Genomic DNA, 19,857 nt, shown 5'->3' with positions numbered 1-19,857 from the left:
ATCGGGGACCTCTTCCAAACCCTCCTCCTAGACTGTGATAAATCACTGCTCCTCCTAGATCGCACCCACAGAACACCCCGTCTGCCGCTGCCCCCGAGGTAATCACCAGAGTTCACTTCTTCAGCACGAAGCAAGAAATCATGATGGCCAGCCGCTCACAGGGGGACCTCACATACCAGGGGGCCACTATACAACTTTACCAAGACTTAGCTGCCTCAACCGTCCAACGTCGGCGAGCCCTACGACCACCAACAGCCTTCTTGCAGGAGCGGAAGATCAAATATCGTTGGCGCTACCCAGCCTCGCTCCAGTTCACATTCGAGGGTCAGGCAAGGGTGATCCAGGCTCTCGAGGAAGCCTGTGGCATCATGGGGGGTGAGCCCTTGACCCCTGAAGAAGACCTGACCACCTCCCCGACGGACAAACCACGCAGCTCAACCAAGGTCTCAGCGCAACCGATGGAGGAAAGTCCCGAAGTCCGGGAAGCTGCCTGCCGCACACGACTAGTAATCAACAGCCGTTCTCCATGACGGAAGCTATACTCTCGGCTACCGGGCGTCCCACGCAATGCCCCAGCCGAGTGGATGGACAGTCACTCTGGCACGAGGCCCCTAGGGCCCATTTTGGTTGATTTTGTATTTTTATTTTTTTGTTGGGCTGGGCTCCCTCCCGGCCCACATGGTTATTGGGCCACGTTTGGCCCTGGTTGGGTTAATGTTAAAACCCGGTTGCCGCTGACTCACATCTCCCACCCTCCACTGGAGCTCCCACCAGCTATCAATCAACCCCTTCCCACTGCGCGCCTAACCACTGAAGGTGACCGGCAAACCTCTCCCCCTCCACACACCAAGCTACACTACGTCTTGCTGAATGTATGGGGCCTGAACTCATCCGCAAAACGCAAGTCCACCCTCTGCCGCTTACAAGACCTCCAGGCATCGGTAGCGTTCCTCCAGGAAACACATCTTCTAGCGGAAGATTTCTCCAGGCTCCGGTGCCGGGCTTTCCCGACCCAGTACCTGGCCTCGGGAGCTAGCAAAAAAGGAGGCACAGCGATCTTGCTGGCGAAAGGCACACTCTTTAAGGAGAAAGGGACCCTGCGGAGTCCAGACAGCAGATTTGTGGCAGTTAAAGGGGACCTGTACTTCCAACTCCATACACACCAAACGACGGTCAAGAGTCCTCCTTTACCAAGCTGGAGTCGGCTCTCCTTCCCTTTCTCGAGGGCCAAGTGATCCTGGGCGGGGATTTCAATGTGGTCCCCAACCCCTTGCTGGACAGAACAGGCCCGCCATCACCCAGGGACTTCAAGATTGCGCTGAGCCTTTGCCACCTGTTCAGAACCCTGGGGGTGGTGGACACCTGGAGGGTCCTCCACCCTGACACAGCAGACTACTCATTCTTCTCCCATGTCCACCGCTCCTCATCCCGAATCGACATGATCCTAGCTAGCCCACAGCTCCTGCAGTTCACAGATGAAGTTGAAATCGGCACAAGGGCTCTATCTGACCACTCCCCGTTCCTCCTCACCGCAAGGATCATCGACCCAGACCCCCCCTGTAAGACGCTGATGGGCCTTATATGAACCAATGTTACATGACATGGTGGTCCGTGACGCTATATCCAAAGCAATTAAGAACTACTTTAAGGAAAACCCCCTGACCTCACCTCAACAGCTATGAGATTGGAGGCCATGAAAGCCGTAATCAGAGGGGAACAAATAGCCCAAGCCACTGCATACAGGAGGAGGCGAGCACTGTGGAGAGGTCAGCTGGAGGAGGAAATGGCTGAGGCAGACTCGATCCTGAAGAAGAAATGGTCACTTAAGGCAGCCAAGCGGGTGAGATTAGCCCGCTCAAAACTGGAGGCCCACTATGCGGAGGACACAGCGCAGTCCCTGATCAGGACAAAGCAGAGCTATTATGTAAACGGCAATAAGGCCAACAGATACCTGGTGAGCAAACTAGCCAGAACCCACAGACGAAACCACATCATCGCCCTCAAGGACCCGGAGGGAGAACCCGGTATGGGGAAGAAGCTAAACTACAAATAGTGGCTGCTTATCTAGCTAACACCCTGACCTCAGCCCCCCGCCCGTAGGCTCTCCAGGAACAATTCATAGCGGGTGCCTGCTACCGCAGCTCTCGGAAGCAGACAGAACCGCCTTAGAGGCCCCAATCCCCACCGACGAGGTGGAGGAAACACTCAAGGCCTTGAAAACCAGGGCTCCGGGCCCAGGCGGCTTCCCGCCCAAGTTCTTCAAACTCTTTCGCCCCCTGCTTCTGAACCCGCTGACAGAGCTTTTCAACTCAATCCGAGACACAGGATCTATAACCCCATCTATGCAGGAGTCCACGACAATCATGCTCCTGAAGCCAGGCAAGGACCCAAAAGAATGCTCATCGTACAGACCGATATTGATTCTTAATGTGGACGCAAACGTTTACTCAAAAGTATTGGCGAACAGGCTGGCCCGCGTCTTACCATCCATCATAGACCAAGACCAGGCAGGATTTATCAAAGGCATAAGCACTGTGGACAACATCCGCCGAGCACTTAACCTCATCGAAGTGGCGTCCCGAAACCAACGAGACCTGGCAGTCCTGACCCTAGACGCCACCAAAGCCTTCGACAGGGTAGACTGGAACTTCATGTGGCTCACCTTAAAGGCATTCCGGTTTGGCCCCGCATTCTAAAGGATGGTGTTGGCCAATTACATAGCCCCGAAAACATCACTGAGACTCAACCAAAAGACCTCCACCTCGATCCCGCTCTCATGCGGAACAAAGCAGGGCTGCCCGCTCTCACCACTGATCTTTGCCCTGGTCATGGAACCATTCGCCCAAAGGACACGATCCAACGACGAAATCACTGGGCTGAAGATAAACGGGGAACAGTTCAAGATCTCCCTGTATGCAGATGACGTAATGATCTCCATCACCAACTGTCAGACCTCATTACCCACCGTCCTAAAAGAACTAAAGGCATTTGAACAAGTAGCAGGATTCCAGGTGAACTACTCCAAATCGGAGGCACTGACCATCAACCTAGATGCCCCCCTCATAACCACTCTTCAAGTACTCTGCCCATTGACATGGAGCTCCGACTCAACAGCATACTTCGGGATATGCCTCACAGCGGACCCGAAAAATCTATTTGCAGCCAATTCCCCCCCCCCCTTATTCAAGGAATTGGAAAACGACCTGCAATGCTGGGACAGCCAAGAAATCTCCCTTCTGGGACGGGTCACAGCATGCAAGATGAACATCCTCCCTAGATTGCTTTACCTATGCTCCGCTCTACCAGTCTCTCCCCCGAAAAAAGCCCTGAAGCAACTACAAAAGAAGCTCCCTACTGCACACCCCAAGGGCCCTTCGGAGCTGCGGACCACAGATACTAACATCTGCCAGAGCAACCCTGGAAGCATGGGCATGGGCCCGGCGGAGGAAAAAGCTGCCCAAGGGCCTCTACAAGGGCAATTCCCCGCTTAACTTCGAACAATGCAAGGACAGCCTCCATGTAACGGAGCAGGAGAGGTTCACATACTCTCAACTACCCCATTGGATCTCACAACCGGCAGTCCGTCAGGGTGCAACCCGTGACCTGCACCCACTGGAAAACGCACTGGAGGAAGACACACACCAAGGGTGGATCACTAAGCTATATCGCCTCCTCCAGGAGGATATATTGCAGGTCAGGCCCCCATACATGGCTGGATGGGAGACGGATCTGGGATATCCCATTGAAGACCAGACGTGGGTGAAAATATGGACAAGGATCAACTCAACCTCCAGATGCGTTACGAACAAAAAATGCGCCCTCAAACTCCTCCATCGCTGGTACCTCTCCCCGGTACGCCTACACCACTGCAACGCATCTCTTGACCCAAGCTGTTGGAGACTCTGTGGCGAGCGAGGGACCTTCTTCCATATGTGGTGGGGCTGCCCAGCGGTACAGGCCTTCTGGAGGGTGATGGTACAAATCATCGAGAACATTACCCAACGCAGACTGCCGTTGACCCCAGAGGTGATCCTCCTAGGAGTAGCAAGCCCGGACTGCTACCCGAAAACAGGACGCTCTACTAAATTGCTGACGCAACTATTATTAGCAGCCAATATCACAGTGGCCCGCAAGAGGGCCCCATACTGCCACTCTGGTGGTTAAAAGTCTGGGAAAAACTAGTGGCTGAGAAAGTCACAGCAGTGGAAGAGGGGACCGTCCGCCGCTTCACTGACTGCTGGGTGCCAGTGTTGGACTACCACAGCAGATTCCCAGCGTTGACATTTCAACCGCGCCTGGTAACAAACTTTCTAGGGCCACAGAGCCCAGACGGTCCCTCAGATCACCAGAACTCCACGGACATAGGGGAAATCGCAATGGGGCCCATCGAGAGGCGGGGGGGAAATGAACAAACTGCATGCATGTCGCTAATGTTGGGAGTTGCTCCACCGTAGTTAATTTACCTGTGATGCTGTAATCGACATAAATAAAGTTGTTAAAAATAATCCCGACTACCCCCATCACAACTACTGAAATTAAGAACGCAATCTCCACCATGAAACTAGGGAAAGCTCCAGGATGAGATGGTTATCCAATAGAATTCTACCAAGCCTTCCTAGCCGCTCTTTCTCCTGTACTACTAAAACTATACAAACATTTTAGCAATAATGCCTCCCCAAATTCCAAGAAGCCAATATTATTGTTATACCCTAAAACAACAGTTCACAAATTATCATCGACTGCAAGATGTATGCCAACATTCTCACAAACAAAGTCCTACCATACCTGATCAAAAACAACCAACCAGGTTTTACAAAAGGGAAGCAAGCCAATGCAAACACTAGAATCTTAGCCGACATATTAGCACTCCCTAACCCTCACCTAGAACCTAGACAGATTGCGGCGTCAGACGCTGAGGAGGCATTTAACCACCTAGAATGGAACTTCTTCTTCCAGGCGCTGAGGAGACACAGCATTGGTGAGCGCTTTATTAAATTGGTTAAATGTCTTTATCACATCCCAAGGGCTTCAATTTCTGTCAACAATACACTCTTCCCTGTTCCCACTGTGCACATGCACCAGAAAAGGGTGCTTGTTGTCCCAACTTCTCCATGTCCTGTCCCTGAACCTTTGATGGAATCCATTTTTAACCATCTGGGCATCAAGGGCATCCAAATCCAGGACCATCATTTTGAAATAGCTGCATATGCAGATGACGTCATTCTTTTTGTCACTAACCCTGACTCTTCTGTGCGACGTGCAATTTTAGTCATAGACAATTACAGGAAAGTCTCAGGTTATAAACTGTACACAGCAAGGGAAAAATCACCCCCTACTGAACAAAAAGTTGGAGAAAACTATATTTGGAGAAAAGTATAACATGCATAATAAAAAAAACAATGAAAAAACCTTTACATAAACTGCAGAGCACCATATACACACACATCATTGGGCATAGATTTAATCACATACAAACTGTACACATGGACGTGGTTAATCAATTTCATGACACATAGATCTATGCTATGTGTGTACTAATGAAGAAACAAACGAAACGAACGTGAACCAAAAATGGCCAAACAATAGAAGTGACTTAGTTCCCAATTTTGACATACACAGAGCTATGAGAAAGGTATTATATCGAAATATTGAACGGTACCCAACAGGTCAAAACTAGCACATATGTAAACACCTGGACATATACACTCATGCTAGAGTGTCCAATTTACATACAGGAAGTGCATTGCAACAAACACTAAAGTAAATAACCACTCAGAAATGGCTGGACGCCATAAAACAATCAACAAAGACAAAAAGAAGAAAGGGACGTCGACTCATGAGTTTCGGCATCAAGGATCCTAATTCTCGTAAGAGTTTGGCCCAGCCTCTTCAGGACTGAGGATTGCTTGTAGGCAGTAGAATGAAGATTAACTTTTTCAGTGAATAAGTATATTCTATGCACCTGTAAACAGTATTGTACCTTAAATTAATAAATTCTGGTTCCAATGTATTAAAAGTAAATAAGTACCTGATACAACGGTCTTATGATATGTCTAGAACGGCGTCCAGTCATACTTTCGAATGAATACTTTCGACATGCAAAAGTTCTGAATACAAAGCATCGAGAAAAAAAAGTTTCGAATACAGTTCTTTAAGTGACCTTAAGCTGTGGTTCACCCGCATTTTCCCATCCCGGGAATCCAAGCTTCAGCAATATTGCCATATGTAAATTAGCCTAAGAAAATGATCCCCGAGTCTGATTATGCCACCAATCTGTCTAAACCTATAAATGTCTGTTACAATTTAGCATTTTGCCCAGAATCATCAGAATCACGTTTGGACCAGAACGTTAATACAGCAGATTGTTGGTGAACAGCTTACGCTGCGAGCTGGCGATTTCTGAATACCCGTAGACAGACTCGGATCTTGTTTCTAACACAGAAACATACAAGGTAAGGTAAAAAAGAAAAAAACTGGTAGATCTTCTGGCAGAATTGAAAGGAGCACAGTACCTATTTGATCGTTGCATGATGCATTAAGGTGCCGGACGCTTGACTGCCTTTCTCTCAACGTTCTGTGTTACTGTCGGCAGGCTGTAGACATTTTCCTGTTTGCCGCAAGGGTGTCTGAAGAACTAGAGAACTTAAAGCAATAAAACAGGCCATGTCGTGCCCTGTGGCAATGTTGAAGAAGTAAAGAGAATAGAAAATATCCCATTTAGAGAGGTGTAATCCCCTGTTGTCACCCATTTCATGAAACTCGCAATGTCACAAGAGGTTTCACGTGAGTCCACCAGATAGATTAGGTTAATAGAAAAATATCTGCATAAATGGCAATTGGCAATGTACAGTACAGCTGCTAGCAAGTCAAAAGCAGGTAATTAAAAATGCGTGTATACAATGATCTCAGGATTAAGGGGAGCATGGTGGCTACAGTTGGAGTGTTATCTTGGCAAACAGTTTAGTAGTTTGTTAAGAACAACACTGTGTGTCTTCAACCTACAAATCCAATGTTGTTCTAATTTGTAGACTCTAGTGGAAACCATATAGTTACTGATGTCGGGACAAAGAGTTTCAATGATGAACCACTCAAGATCATTCTCAGTGTGAGCCGATTCTAAAAAGTGTTTAACAGGTTATAAACTAATAAAGAAAAAATAGAACTCCTACCAATATCAATTACATGCATAAAAGACGACATTGATAACCACACTGTACGAACAAAAGTTCGAGATTGGAAAAGGGGCAGACAGAATCAGCGCCCTGGAAGCTAGGTTCATGGCGTTAGAAGTCAAGCAAGAAGACGCTGAAAATCGATCCAGGCGCAACAACATTCGCCTGCGGGGTATTCCAATGTCCATCCCGGATAGGGACTTGGGCTCCTACGTAAATGACCTATTTCGAGTCATTTTAATGCTCCCAGACGACTCGCCGTTAGAACTTGATCGAGTCCACAGAGCGAGACCCAGACGGAGCTCTGCCACCACAGCAGACGTTTTGGCCAGAGTCCACTTTTACAGGCTTAAAGAGGAGATTATACGTGAAGCCAGAACGACCCAGAGGATCCACTTCCGAGATGCCACAAAGATTTCAGGATTTATCTACTTCTACACTAGCCAAAAGAAAGGCCCTCAGGCCCATGACTGACTGGCTCCTAGAGCTTAAAATCACCTATCGATGGAACTTCTGCACGGCCCTCACCTCTACGTGGGAAGGCAAGCCTCGACAAATCTCTCTGAAAGAAGCTGAAACCTTCATGAATCCTGAGGCGGAAGAGGACCCCTCGGATAAGCCGGCCATGGACCCAGAGAAGAGAGAGGGAGCCACTATGCAACTGGACTAGGGTCGAGAAGCGTCGCAGGGTGCGGGGCCCAATCTCTAAAGGGAAAAAGAAGAATAACCAATGATCCCCTCCCTGGAGTAATCTGGCGGCTCCCGAAGGGTCTATTCATAGCAACTATGCTGCCGGAACCATCCGATCCCGGTTCCTTCCTGACCCTAAGTGGGTCTATACTGGTATTCAATATGAACTCTGCTGCCCCAGTGACACAGACCCCACTGAGAAGCCCGATATCCCGAGGGTCTCTAGCCTAGACACCAAATCTGATCCGTATAGGGTCCACTACTACGCTAGCCTCAACATCAGCAAACTCACCGACCCAAATTGAGGTCCTAGGACCTCCTACTGAACTTGCAGCATTGGCCCAGCCGAGTACCCCGTTGGTAGAAGGCTGGTCCGCAATACCTGTTTCAGTTTTTGTTCCTGTTGTTTTTGTTCCTTTTTTTCTGTTTTGTATGATGAGGGGTGCGGGGAACAGTGCGGGGGGGGGGGGGGGAGCGCAGCTGCGATTACGAGATACACCACAGGAGAAGGCAATCCTCGAGATAAAGGGATTGCATCAGGAGAAACCTTTCCACCAGGAAAGGGGGAAGCCAGTGACTTGCGGTTCTAGGGGGGGGGGGGAATTCCAGCCAATCACTCTCATCTCAGCACACATGACCTGCCCTAATAATTAACTCTCGGTGGTCACCTGGAATGTGCAGGGTCTTAATGGCCCACGTAAAAGGAAGACCGTAGAACACAGGCTCTCCCAGATGGGGGCGGATATCGTCTTCCTGCAGGAGACGCACATCCTGGCATCAGAATAAAAACGGATCTCTTTCCAATGCTACCCTAGATGCTACTTTGCCTCGGCAGGACAGAAGAAAATAGGGGTGGCCATACTGCTAAGTAGAGACCTTCCGCTAACCCAAATCTCAACCAAAATAGACCCGGAGGGGCGTTACATCCTACTGAAAGGCCTTCTAATTGAAGAACCTATCACTCTGGTAGCAATCTATTGCCCGAACACCGCCCAGGCCGCCTTCCTCCGCAACATCTTACCGATAATCACCACTTTTGCTGAGGGCCACCTAATCACGGGAGGAGATTTCAACCTGACCCCAGACCCAAACCTAGACAAGACCCTCCCCCCAACAAAGGAGGACTTCGCCAAGCCGCTCGCTATGGCCGAATTTCTGAGAGAGACCGAAACCATAGATGTATGGAGGCTATTGAACTCAAGAGCGAAAGACTACACGCACTTCTCACAAGTCCACCTTGGGCACTCGAGGATTGATCTACTGCTGTTCTCTGGTGTCCTCATTCCCTGTGTAGAAAGTATCCAAATAGGACACTGGGTACTATCGGACCATGCCCCGGTCACAATGAAGCTAAGTGTGCAGGGCCTACCAGAACCGACTCAACGTCAATGGAGACTACAAGATCAAATCCTAGCAGACCCAAGCATTAGAACCGAAATGGCAGAAGCTCTCAAGAACTACTTCCGAGAGAATACTACCACGGAGACCCTGCTACCGATCATTTGGGATGCAATGAAACCGGTCATTCGGGGAGTGGCCGGGCACTGTACGGCGTGGCTCAGACAGCTGAACAAATTATAACAAGACAAACTCGAGGCACAGATCACCACGGCAGAACATAACCTCAAGAGAGGGTACACCAAGAAGGCCAGCTGGGAACTTAAGAAAGCGAAGAGAACCCGTGAAATGCACTTAGCGGACAGAGCAGCTAGAGCCTTAACCTACACAAAACAATTCTACTACGTAAACAGCAACAAAGCAAATAGGCTATTAGTCCACAAACTCAAGAAGCTGCAGTCGATAAACTACATTCAATCCCTATCTGATAGCCAAGGTAACCCTCACTTCACTACCAAAGACAAGCTGATAATCATGACAGAACCCCACAAGAGCATCATGTCTGGGCCTCCTACAGATAAATCTGCACAGTGCTGATACTTATCGGGGGCTCAACCTGCCCCTCCAAACCCTCTAATGGAAGCCCTAGAAGACCCAATCTCCACCGAAGAAGTTAGTGATACCATCCGAACACTGAAAAACACAACTCCAGGCCCAGATGGGCTTACGGCACAATTTTACAAGAAATTCGCCCACATCCTTGCCCCTCACATGGCTTCTCTGATTAACTCGTTCCTCCTGTCGGGATGTACCACGCCTTCCATGGAGGAATCATTAACAGTCCTCATCCTGAAACCTGGAAGGGACATACAACAATGCGCCTCTTATAGACCAATCACCCTATTAAACAATGACGCCAAAATATTCACGAAAATCCTATCGAACAGACTGGTACGTCTACTCCCAGAGATCATCCACCCGGACCAAACCGGATCTATGCCGGGCTGGAACGCCCACGACAACATTAGAAGAACCATAAATGTCACTGACTCGGCCAAAAGGACGGGCCTCCAAATGATGGCCCTATCGCTCGATGCGCACAAGGCCTTTGACATGTTAGACTGGGGCTATATCCATGAAACCCTAAGGCACTACGGATTTGGCCCAAATTTCATAAAATGGACACTAGCCAACTACCAGCACCAATCTACCAGACTCAGAATGAACGCCGCTAGGTCGGACATCATAAGGATTAGTAGAGGCACCAGACAAGGGTGTCCCCTCTCACATTTGCCCTCTCAATGGAGCCATTCGCCAATAGAATACGCCAGAACCCAAATATTCACGGACTAAACCTCAACAAGCAATCGTATAAAGCGGCCCTCTACGCTGACAATGTCCTGTTAACACTTTCCCAACCTAAGGAGTCCATGAGAGCATTATGGACATAACTGGAGGAATTCAAGGAGGCATCGGGATTCCATGTAAACCTCTCCAAGTCTACTGCATTGAGTATCAATCTGCCTCCGGAAAGGGTCAGAGGACTGGAAAGAGACTACCCTATACCCTGGGCGAAAGGTCACCTGCATTACCTAGGTGTCCAACTCCCAGACAAGCCCAACAAGATATATAAAGCAAACTTCCCTCTTCTACTCAAAGAACTCAAAAATGACCCGATACGCTGGAGGAAGCAAGAGATCTTAAAAATTAATTTAATCCCTAGACTGCTCTATCACTGTACAACTCTGCCAGTGGCTATCCCAAAGAAAGCAGCGCAGGAGTTGCAGAATAAAGTCATGCACTACATATGGGAAGGGAAGAAAGCGCGAATCCCGAGAAGAATTATGTTACGGGCGAGCGGAGGGGGGCCTGGGGGCTCCTGACATAGCGAGATATATCCTGGCAGCTCAGCTCTCGCATGCGTTCTCATGGAACTCCATCTTCCAGAAACCACGATGGTTGGAGCTTGAGGAAGCCTGGAGCCGGATCCCGATCAGCTCCGTGCCACATATGAAGAGACCAACGGACCCAGCAGCACGGAATCTCCTGTTAGCACCTGAAAACACGCTCCTGTGCTGGAGAAAAGCGGCTCGTCTTTGGAAATGTGGCAGCACGATAAGCCCACTCACCCCCATCTGGAAAAAGCCTGACTTTACCACAGGGGCTGATCCAAACAGCTTTCTCAGCTGGAAAGAAGGAGGGCTGGATAGGGTCCAGGACTTCTTTGAGAACTGGAACCCCCTACACTTTGAAGCCCGCAAAGCAAAATTCAAGGTTCCTGAGATGGAGAGATTCATGTACGCGCAACTTAGGCACTGGCTATCAAGCAACCCTATGAAAAACTACGGCAGCAGAGATCCCACAGCCTGAGAGCGCACCCTGACAGCTACGCCCCCAAAGGGGAAAATATCAACCCTCTACAGGCTGTTGGACAGAACTGACCCAGACCATAAGGAGCCTTACATGCTCAAATGGGAAAAAGATTTGGGTAGAGTCATCGATCCCGAGGAATGGGGCCACATCTGGGATAGAGCACATAGAAGCTCCAAATGTACAACCAATAAGGAAGGGGCACTCAAGGTTTGTTATCATTGGTACCTGACCCCAGAAACGCTCAACACATGAAATCCCCTCGATCCCTTTGCAGTGCTGGAGAGGACGCCCGGACAAAAGCTCTCTATTTCACCTACTATGGTCTTGCCCTAAGGCCTCTCATTTCTGGACCTCGGTACTGGATCAGATCAGAGCTATCATAGGCCTTACGGTTCCATGGGACCCTGGAGTGGTCTTGTTGGGAGCTGGAGGTGGAGGCCAATTTCCCCGAACAGGCCATAGAGCAGACCTATGCTCCAATCTACTAACAGCCGCTAAAATCTTGATAGTGAGGCACTGGAAAAATCCAGAAGGACCATCAACGCAGATATGGTGTGTGAAGTGTTGGGACATAATGGCTGCGGAGAAAATAACTGCCCTCAGGTTGGGGAACAGGGACAAATTCCACCGAATTTGGGCTCCATTCATAGACTATACGCAACAATTCCCTGGGCTGGCCAGACAACCGCCCACTCTCCGATGGATGGAGAATCAGGACTAGTAAGGAGGCCGGAGGAACGAAAGATAACCCAGCTCCACATGAACCCTAGGGGACACGTTCAAAAATTCGGCTGGGGACTATTGGCTTCGTACCTCGGCCCTCGGCATGCAGGGTACCTCAGAACCCACCATCAGGGCTCCAGAATCGCAGAACCATGGTGTCCTCCTACTCCTCGGGTGAAACATAAAGGATAATCTTACGCTCGAGGTTCCCCCGCATCCACGGGCCACTCTGGCTACCCCTCCGGTCCCTATAAAGACTTAATAAACGTGTTATGTTTTTTTTTATTCTCTTGTTGGTTTATTGTCTGACTGTTCCTTTTCCTTTCACCTTTGTTTATGGCCAAACGGTCATGTGTTTAAGATGATGTATGCAAGATAATACCATGCTATAAACACTGTTTGTACAAAATAATAAAAACAAGTTTGAAAATAAATAATAGTAGAAAGACGACATGGATGATATGGGACTATGTTGTCAAAGTAACCACATTAAATATCTGGGAACTAATTTCACCCCAAACAGAGAATCAACCATAGCCAGAGTCCAAACCTCCACAATTCAAAAAGTAGAGAGATGTTCCCCTCTGTTTCCATCATGGTGGGGCAGACCAGACACAATCAAAATAATGAGAACGCTGAAAATACTGTACCCTCTTGCAATGATCTCCATCCATTTTAATAACTTCTATAAAGAAGCAGATTCCCTTCTTGTAACATTACTGTGGAAGTGGAAGCCCCCAAGAATCTCCATTAGAAAACTCCAGATGGGCAAAAACCAGCGTGGGGTCCAATCCCCTAACTTCCTTACATTAAAATTGTAATTGGTTATTAACGCCCTTAACACCGTTGCTCGGCGTCGTCTTGCTTCCAAGGCAATTGCATTGCCCCAGAGCTATCCTCCCGAGGCTAGTAAAGCCTTCATACTAGCTCAATCAATCAAATATCACCATCCAATAGATGGGGAGAGAATCTAGGATGGGTTGAAATGGAAGATGCCCCATCACATGCATTCCCACTGCAGTCTCATAATGAGTTCAAAGATCCACAAAGACCATTCCATGCTGGCAGCTTCCTCCAAAGTCTTTGTCCAGTTCACCAAAACTCCTGGTACACATTTTTAAAAAGTAGCATTCTTCCATTATGGCATAACCCCAGGCTACCGATCAATACAAAAACATTATTTTGGGCCCCATGGATCGAAAAGAATATATTCTACGCTCATCAAATTACTGAAAAATAAAACATTCACCTTTCCTGAACTTCAACTTAAATACGGTTTACCCACCCAAGAGTTCGGAAACCATCTCAAACTAATTAAGTATAATAAACAAACTTAGGGCAAAAAAGGAGGAGTCCTCAAAACAACAATGCCACAGCAAACTGTTGTCTGAAAAGCAAATATTACAAGGCCAGCACATTCTATAAAAAAAATAGAGCCCTCATGCAGCAAAATTCAGCTCTACTAATAATAAGGGAAACAAATTTAGCTGTCAATCTAGGCCCCAGCTAATGGGAACAGATTCATAAAATACAGCGTTGACAGGCACCAGCAAATCCCAAACCCTATTCTTTGCACTACACACTCTATGGTCACCAGATAGATTGCACAAGGCAAAATCACCACCAGCCCAACGTGGTGGAGATGTAAAGTTCAACAGGAAGTAGGCTCACTTGAGCATATGCTCTTTTTCTGCCCATGCTTGTCCAGTTTTTGGTAGAAAAGTCTATCATCGACATGCTGCAGCTGAACCCAAATAATACCCAACAGGAACTTTGCATTAGCACCCTAAATAAAGACAGCTCACTGAACCGCAAGAACACACAGCTTCTAGACATATTATTAGCAACAGCCACCCAATGTATTAACCTCCCACTTGAAAAACCAAGAACCACTGTCCCCAACTTTGGCGGAACTCCATGTGCCCACAGACTAGAGAAAGCACCGTCGGGATCCTAGATCACTCATGAACTTTACACAAATGTGATACCCCTACAAAACTACCTAAACCACATCCCACCTAGTGACTCAAAAAAATTAAAACTAGAAGTCCGTAAATCCCTATACTACAATATCCTCAACACCCTTTCCCTTGAACGTCCCATGGGCAGACAAACTGTTTGTGATTCAGCGCCCATATGCCCCCAAATCAGCGAACGCATACACATTACTCTAAGACATTTGTAGCTCCCAACTGGAACACATTAATCACAACTACAACTAATGACGTTGGGGTATTTAGAGTAAATATACACACCCTCAATACAGATCACACCATACCCCTGGATGAACCAATATTGCCCCAGCTGTCTATACAAAAATACAGACATGACATCATCCTTAGCTCATGACCCCGCTTCCTCCAATGCTCTACCCTACAACCTCCCTCTCGCTCTTTTCCTAACTAACTAACAGATTAAAAAGGGAGAGCCACTGTTATTAAATTGGAAATTAACCTCTACTGAGATAAATGTAATAGAGAACTATTTTGATCGCTCTCTGGTTCATAATGTTTGCTCAGCTAGGAGGCATTTGAATTTCACTCTGAAATTATTCCACCCCTTATATACCAGCCAACTCTGTCCCAGTTCACCTGTTTATACATCTATTCCTGTTCTATTCTAAGAGCAACAGCGCTTTTCATGAAATGTTGTTTGTTGTTCCTTGCAAAATACTTTCAGACTAAAAAAGAAAAAAAAAGTAAATCTTTTTCAAGAAAGATAAAGATCAAGCACAGCTTACCAAAAGTTTGACTTGTACACTTCTTCAGAAACGTAACATCTCCTAACAATGGTTGCCTAACTGCCTGAAAGTTTCCTTAGACGCTAGGTAATGCAAATATCCCATTGAGGCCATAAGGTTGCCCTTGGTTTTCATTTTAGGAGGTTGTTCTCTGAAATCATTTATTTCTGTTCAGGACATATTTTACCACCATAGCCTGGTGAACATCCAGGTCAACAATGTGTCCAGTAAACTCTTCCCTTTCTGTACTCCCACGTATATCCTGAGGCAACTAGGTAAATTAACAAGGGTCTCTGCCTTCATCCTCAGGGAACAGTCAGCCTTCTAATGTTTAATTTAGTTTGCCTAATTACACCGTCCATGCCACTCTGACTAAACACGCAGAACACTGCGATGAGAATCCACTAAGGGGCAGTGGACCTAAACAGCCCAGTTTATTGCATTACAGAAGAACTCACTGCTTTGATGGTACCAGTACCATCCATCTACTTTGCAAAATAACTACCAAGAAAATTGAATTTTAGGACTAACCGTGCAGTACATTCCCTGAGCAAGACCTTTTAAGGTCGAAACACGTGTAGGCTGTTGAATTAAATATTGTGTGTCTCATCAGTAATATTAGTCCTGTGATCAATGGATCCAATTGAAGACATATTAGGTGTGGCGCAGGTGGAAAGTTGTGTAATCATACAATGTACCTTACTGTTAGACTTCGGGTTTGAGTCTTACACCAACATAAGCCTCTGCTTGCTACCACTATCTACATAAATTCGAATAAGATGCAAGTAGAAATATTAATGTATAATTAAGGTGTGGAAGAGCTCAATGTGGTATCAGCTATTTCTCTAGGAAATGTATCCAACAATGGTTGCCTAAATACCTGAAAGTTTCCTTAGACACAAGGTAATGCAAATATTCCGTTGAGGTCCTAATTGACATTAATAAGGTTGTTCTTAGTTTTCATTTTAGGAGGTTTGCCTCTGAAATCATTAATTTCCGCTCAGGACCTATTTGATGGTCTAGTGAACATCCAGGTCAACAATTTGTCAGCTAAACTCTTCCCCTTCAGGTACTCTCATGTATATCCTCATGCAACTAGATAAATTAACAAGTAACCGTCAGCCTTCCAATGTTTGCTTTGGTTTGCCTAATTACACCATCCATGCCACTAACTAAAGACGTCCCACGCCCTAATACCGTATGGTCCGTTCAAACACAGACCAGCGGGACATTCTAGTCCACCACTTTTAGCAGATTAAGGATGTTTCTCTAGATCTCGATGAAGAGGATAATGGGTTCCCTGTAGTTTAGGATGTCCTGGGTACCAACAATGATTAAGAAATACGGGAGGAAGTAGATTGCCCCCCTTTTTGTAGATTTAGGAGGGATGTTCCAGAGTTTGCTCTACCTACTGGAAGTTGGGATGTACCGACTTTCGGCTCTTGATCCGCTAAGAAGTTTTAAAAAGTTGTTTCTGAACGCTAGTGAAGAGAAAGAGAGACACATTGCACAGGCTTTTATCTGCTGCTGCCTTTAGGGATGGATGTTCTCGGGTCTTTGAAATATATTATTGCTACAAGTAAAAGTTGTTTTTACAAGGATTTTCTTTGCCGCCAGATGAGTAGGTAAAGAAGATAATGCACAATACTCAACACCTTATACTGAATAGAATCTAAACCCACACTCTGGATGAGGATTAGAAATCGTTATGCACTTGTCTGTAACCTCCCTAGTTAAAGAGTAAACTGAAAAAGAATCGATGCGGATGGTTTCATCTATGTAAACAGTGTCGCACATTAGCCAACATAAAAATGTGTTGAAGTTTACGTTCTCTCTCTTCTTCTTGTCTCTTCAGGTAGTAATCCCACCAGTTTCAATATCACGTCCGAAAATAAACATTAAAAGCAATATTACAACCAATTTACCCGGGGGAGGGGGTGTGAATCGACGTTCTGATGTTAAACCTCCAACGAGGTTTTAACGTGTGCAGCAGGGCTGAATATTTTGGAGCACATCTCATCTGTTGAGTAAACACGAGTGTAACACTACTGAGAACATGCTTCTATACTTGGGGGGCTATTTAACTCTCCCGTTTTGTCGATATAGGTGCCATGTGGAATATAATTAAAACCTGCCCACTGCTACAATATGGGGCAGCATGATCTGTACAATTACTCAATCGCCACCCCTTGCCAAACCAAGAGTCTTTGGGAACACGTTGGCACTGGGAAGAATACAATCACGATATAACGTCAACACGTAGATTTCTAACACCGCGGTTACAAGAAAAGCAGTTTCCCTCGTCAGAGGTCCTGCGGCACGCACACGGGTATCGGTTAAACGCCCCCAGCACAAACCCGCGCGCGACCGCCCCCACAGTACGTAATCTGTCCAGATGGGCACAACTCACCTACCAACTCGTGACAGGGGTCAGGACACCGTTCCCCCCGCACTGCTCAGTTTCGAAGGACTGCAGTCGAATCACAGTGCCTCTTTTCTCCTGGCACGGGCTCCGCGGCTCTCTGTGGCTGTGATGGGCCGCGGTGCTTCACTGCCCCCTTCGGTCAGCCTCCCGCCTCTTGCCTTAGGCTGCTGGGCGGGCTCCGAGGAGCCCACTTGCTTCGGATGCGAATTCTCCTCAGGGAGGAACGCCGGACTTGCTTTCCGTTTCCTGGATCATGCAAAGCAGCTGACTGTCTGCATTCTAACTATCCCAAATTATCAAAACATCCTGCGCCACACAGCATTGACCTAATCTTGAAAATAATGTTAACTTGTTGATTAGGTGTTATCGTTTCCGTTTTAAAAAAACCAAAACAAAACGAACTCGATTTTGCACTCCTGTGTATTTTCAGAGTAGTGCCGTTATAAATGTGAGTGCATGAATGCCTCGCGAACTCTACAAAACTTTGAATGTAAACTATTGCAAATTATCATAAACTGAATGATGTTATGTTATGTTCATTTACACACCACTATTATTTTCATGGCCTCCAGGCGCTCACGTGGCTCTGCAAGAAAGTGGGTGGGGTCGGTTAGGATAGAGTTTGGACTCTAATTCTGTTGGTGCTTGCAGAACCAGTAGAAACTGGTGTCTGTGTGTGGGCTTTCTGAGTTTGCCCTGAGTGTGGTTACTGGGGTTATTGAGTCCGGAGGGGCAACGTCCAGTGTCTGGGTTGTTTATTTGTGGCAGTTTGTTCTTGTGGCGGATATGTGGCTTGTGTAGTAGGCTTGCCCATACGGGCGTGTGGTGTGTAGGAGGTATGCTAGAGAGGAGCAGGGGTGGTTAGTAGTTAGCAGTGTGTGGTTGGTTCAAATGTGTTAAAGCCATAGCTCTCAACTCACATGCTTTTGGCGGGTGTCACCCGCCTCGTAAACAGCATGCTCACCCGCTGAAGTCTTAGCATATGGGCCAGGGATCTGAGGGAGGTGCAGATTTCAGCCAGAAGGAGCTTCCTGCCCAGTTGAGGCAAGCCATTGCCCCCGAGGTGGATGATGAGATACTCTGGGGGAGGGGGCAGGCCCCCCGTAGACTGGTCAATTTGTCGTGTAGGTCTCCCCAGCGCATGCCCGGCTTGCCCCACCAGTAGGTGATGGTGTCCTGGAAATGCATGCCAACCTGGGTTTCCTCCAGCCATCTGCTGGCCCTGGTGATGGAGTGGCCCACGATCCAAGCCGTCCGAGACGGGGGGCTGCCTGTGGTCAGAAAAGGGGGGGGAAGAGAAGGAAACTATTAGATCAAGTCTTTCCTGATGTATCTTTTGTAAGACCCCGATTTCCAGCCCCTGATCCCCTTTATGGCTTTCTCTTGCAACCCCCACATCCAGGCTGAAGTGGCTGCTCCTATCCTGAAGGAGTGGGATCCAAACTCAGTAGGATTCCAACCTATAGCTATTATATTCTTCTTGAGGACAGACCTCACCTGGAATCTATTGAGGGCAGACCCATTTTTGTGTGTGAACAATTGCCCCCCTCCCCCGGACGGGGCGCTTGTTCAGGAAGGCCCTGGTGGTGCAGATGGGGCAGTATTCTGTTTCCTCAATGCAGTAAAGGTTGATGATCCTCCCTTTTCCTAGTTGGTCAGTTTTGGATCTACACAGTTTCACTGCCATGGAGTCCTTCCCCAGGTGGATGTCGCCTACATCCAGCCCTTCCTCTGATCCTGTGTTTTTGGAGGCTATCTCGCTGATCCTGAAAGCCCCCAAAGTAGTTGAGTGTGAAGGCAGCTCTAAATAGTAAGGTCTCGTAGGCATTGTTGCATACTGCAGGGAGGGTGTCTGGCAGAATTTTTAATTTAGCAAAATTGAGGGGGCACCTGGTGTCTGTCTTGACCCCTTCCGTTTTGGACCAACCCTTGAGAGCATATCTGGTTAGCACACCGTGGGTGGGGTCGGGTGCCCCCGCTAATCTAGAGTAATATGAGACTGCTGCCAGATGGGATGAAGCCCATGCCTTCTTTTTGCTTTGTTTGAAATCCCACTCCATAAAGTCACTGACATGGCTCTCCTATATATCCCTGATGTTGGTGACTTTTGTGATGTTTCTAAAATCAGTCAAGCACTTATTGTACATTTTGGCAGTTTTCTGTGCCAGTGCCTTTTTGGCCAATTCCCCCTAGGACACCTTTTGGCTCACCTGTTGGAGTGTCGTGCCGGGAAAGGCAACCCCCTTGACCGGGCCCGCAGGGGCGGGGGTTAGAGCTGGGAGAGGGCTTCTCATGGGAGAGCTGTGACTGGCTGGCGGGGGCTGACCTGGTTATTTCCATGATGGCCCAAACCTCTTCTGGAACTGCTATCGTCCTGGCTTCTGCCTGTGGGTTTA

The 19,857-nt window shown here is 47.6% G+C and overlaps 1 protein-coding gene across 4 annotated transcripts in view; it reads right to left on the bottom strand.

Annotated features, from left to right (window-relative positions):
• HVCN1 (hydrogen voltage gated channel 1) overlaps positions 1-17,800 on the bottom strand; it is a 764,389-nt gene extending 746,589 nt beyond the window's left edge. Inside the window, exon 1 of one of the 4 annotated variants that reach the window (XM_069619541.1) lies at positions 17,447-17,800. The gene's annotated coding sequence lies outside the window, so the exon portion shown is untranslated. The remainder of the gene's footprint in view (positions 1-17,446) is intronic. The other 3 variants (XM_069619539.1, XM_069619543.1, XM_069619540.1) reach the window with 3 other exon arrangements.
• Positions 17,801-19,857: the final 2,057 nt, after the last annotated feature.

This window comes from Ambystoma mexicanum, chromosome 10, assembly GCF_040938575.1.
Source record: "Ambystoma mexicanum isolate Mex_15411 chromosome 10, UKY_AmexF1_1, whole genome shotgun sequence".
Taxonomy (NCBI): Eukaryota; Metazoa; Chordata; class Amphibia; order Caudata; family Ambystomatidae; genus Ambystoma; species Ambystoma mexicanum.
The sequence above is the reverse complement of the archived record's forward strand: the minus strand, read 5'-3'. Positions and strand labels throughout refer to the sequence as shown.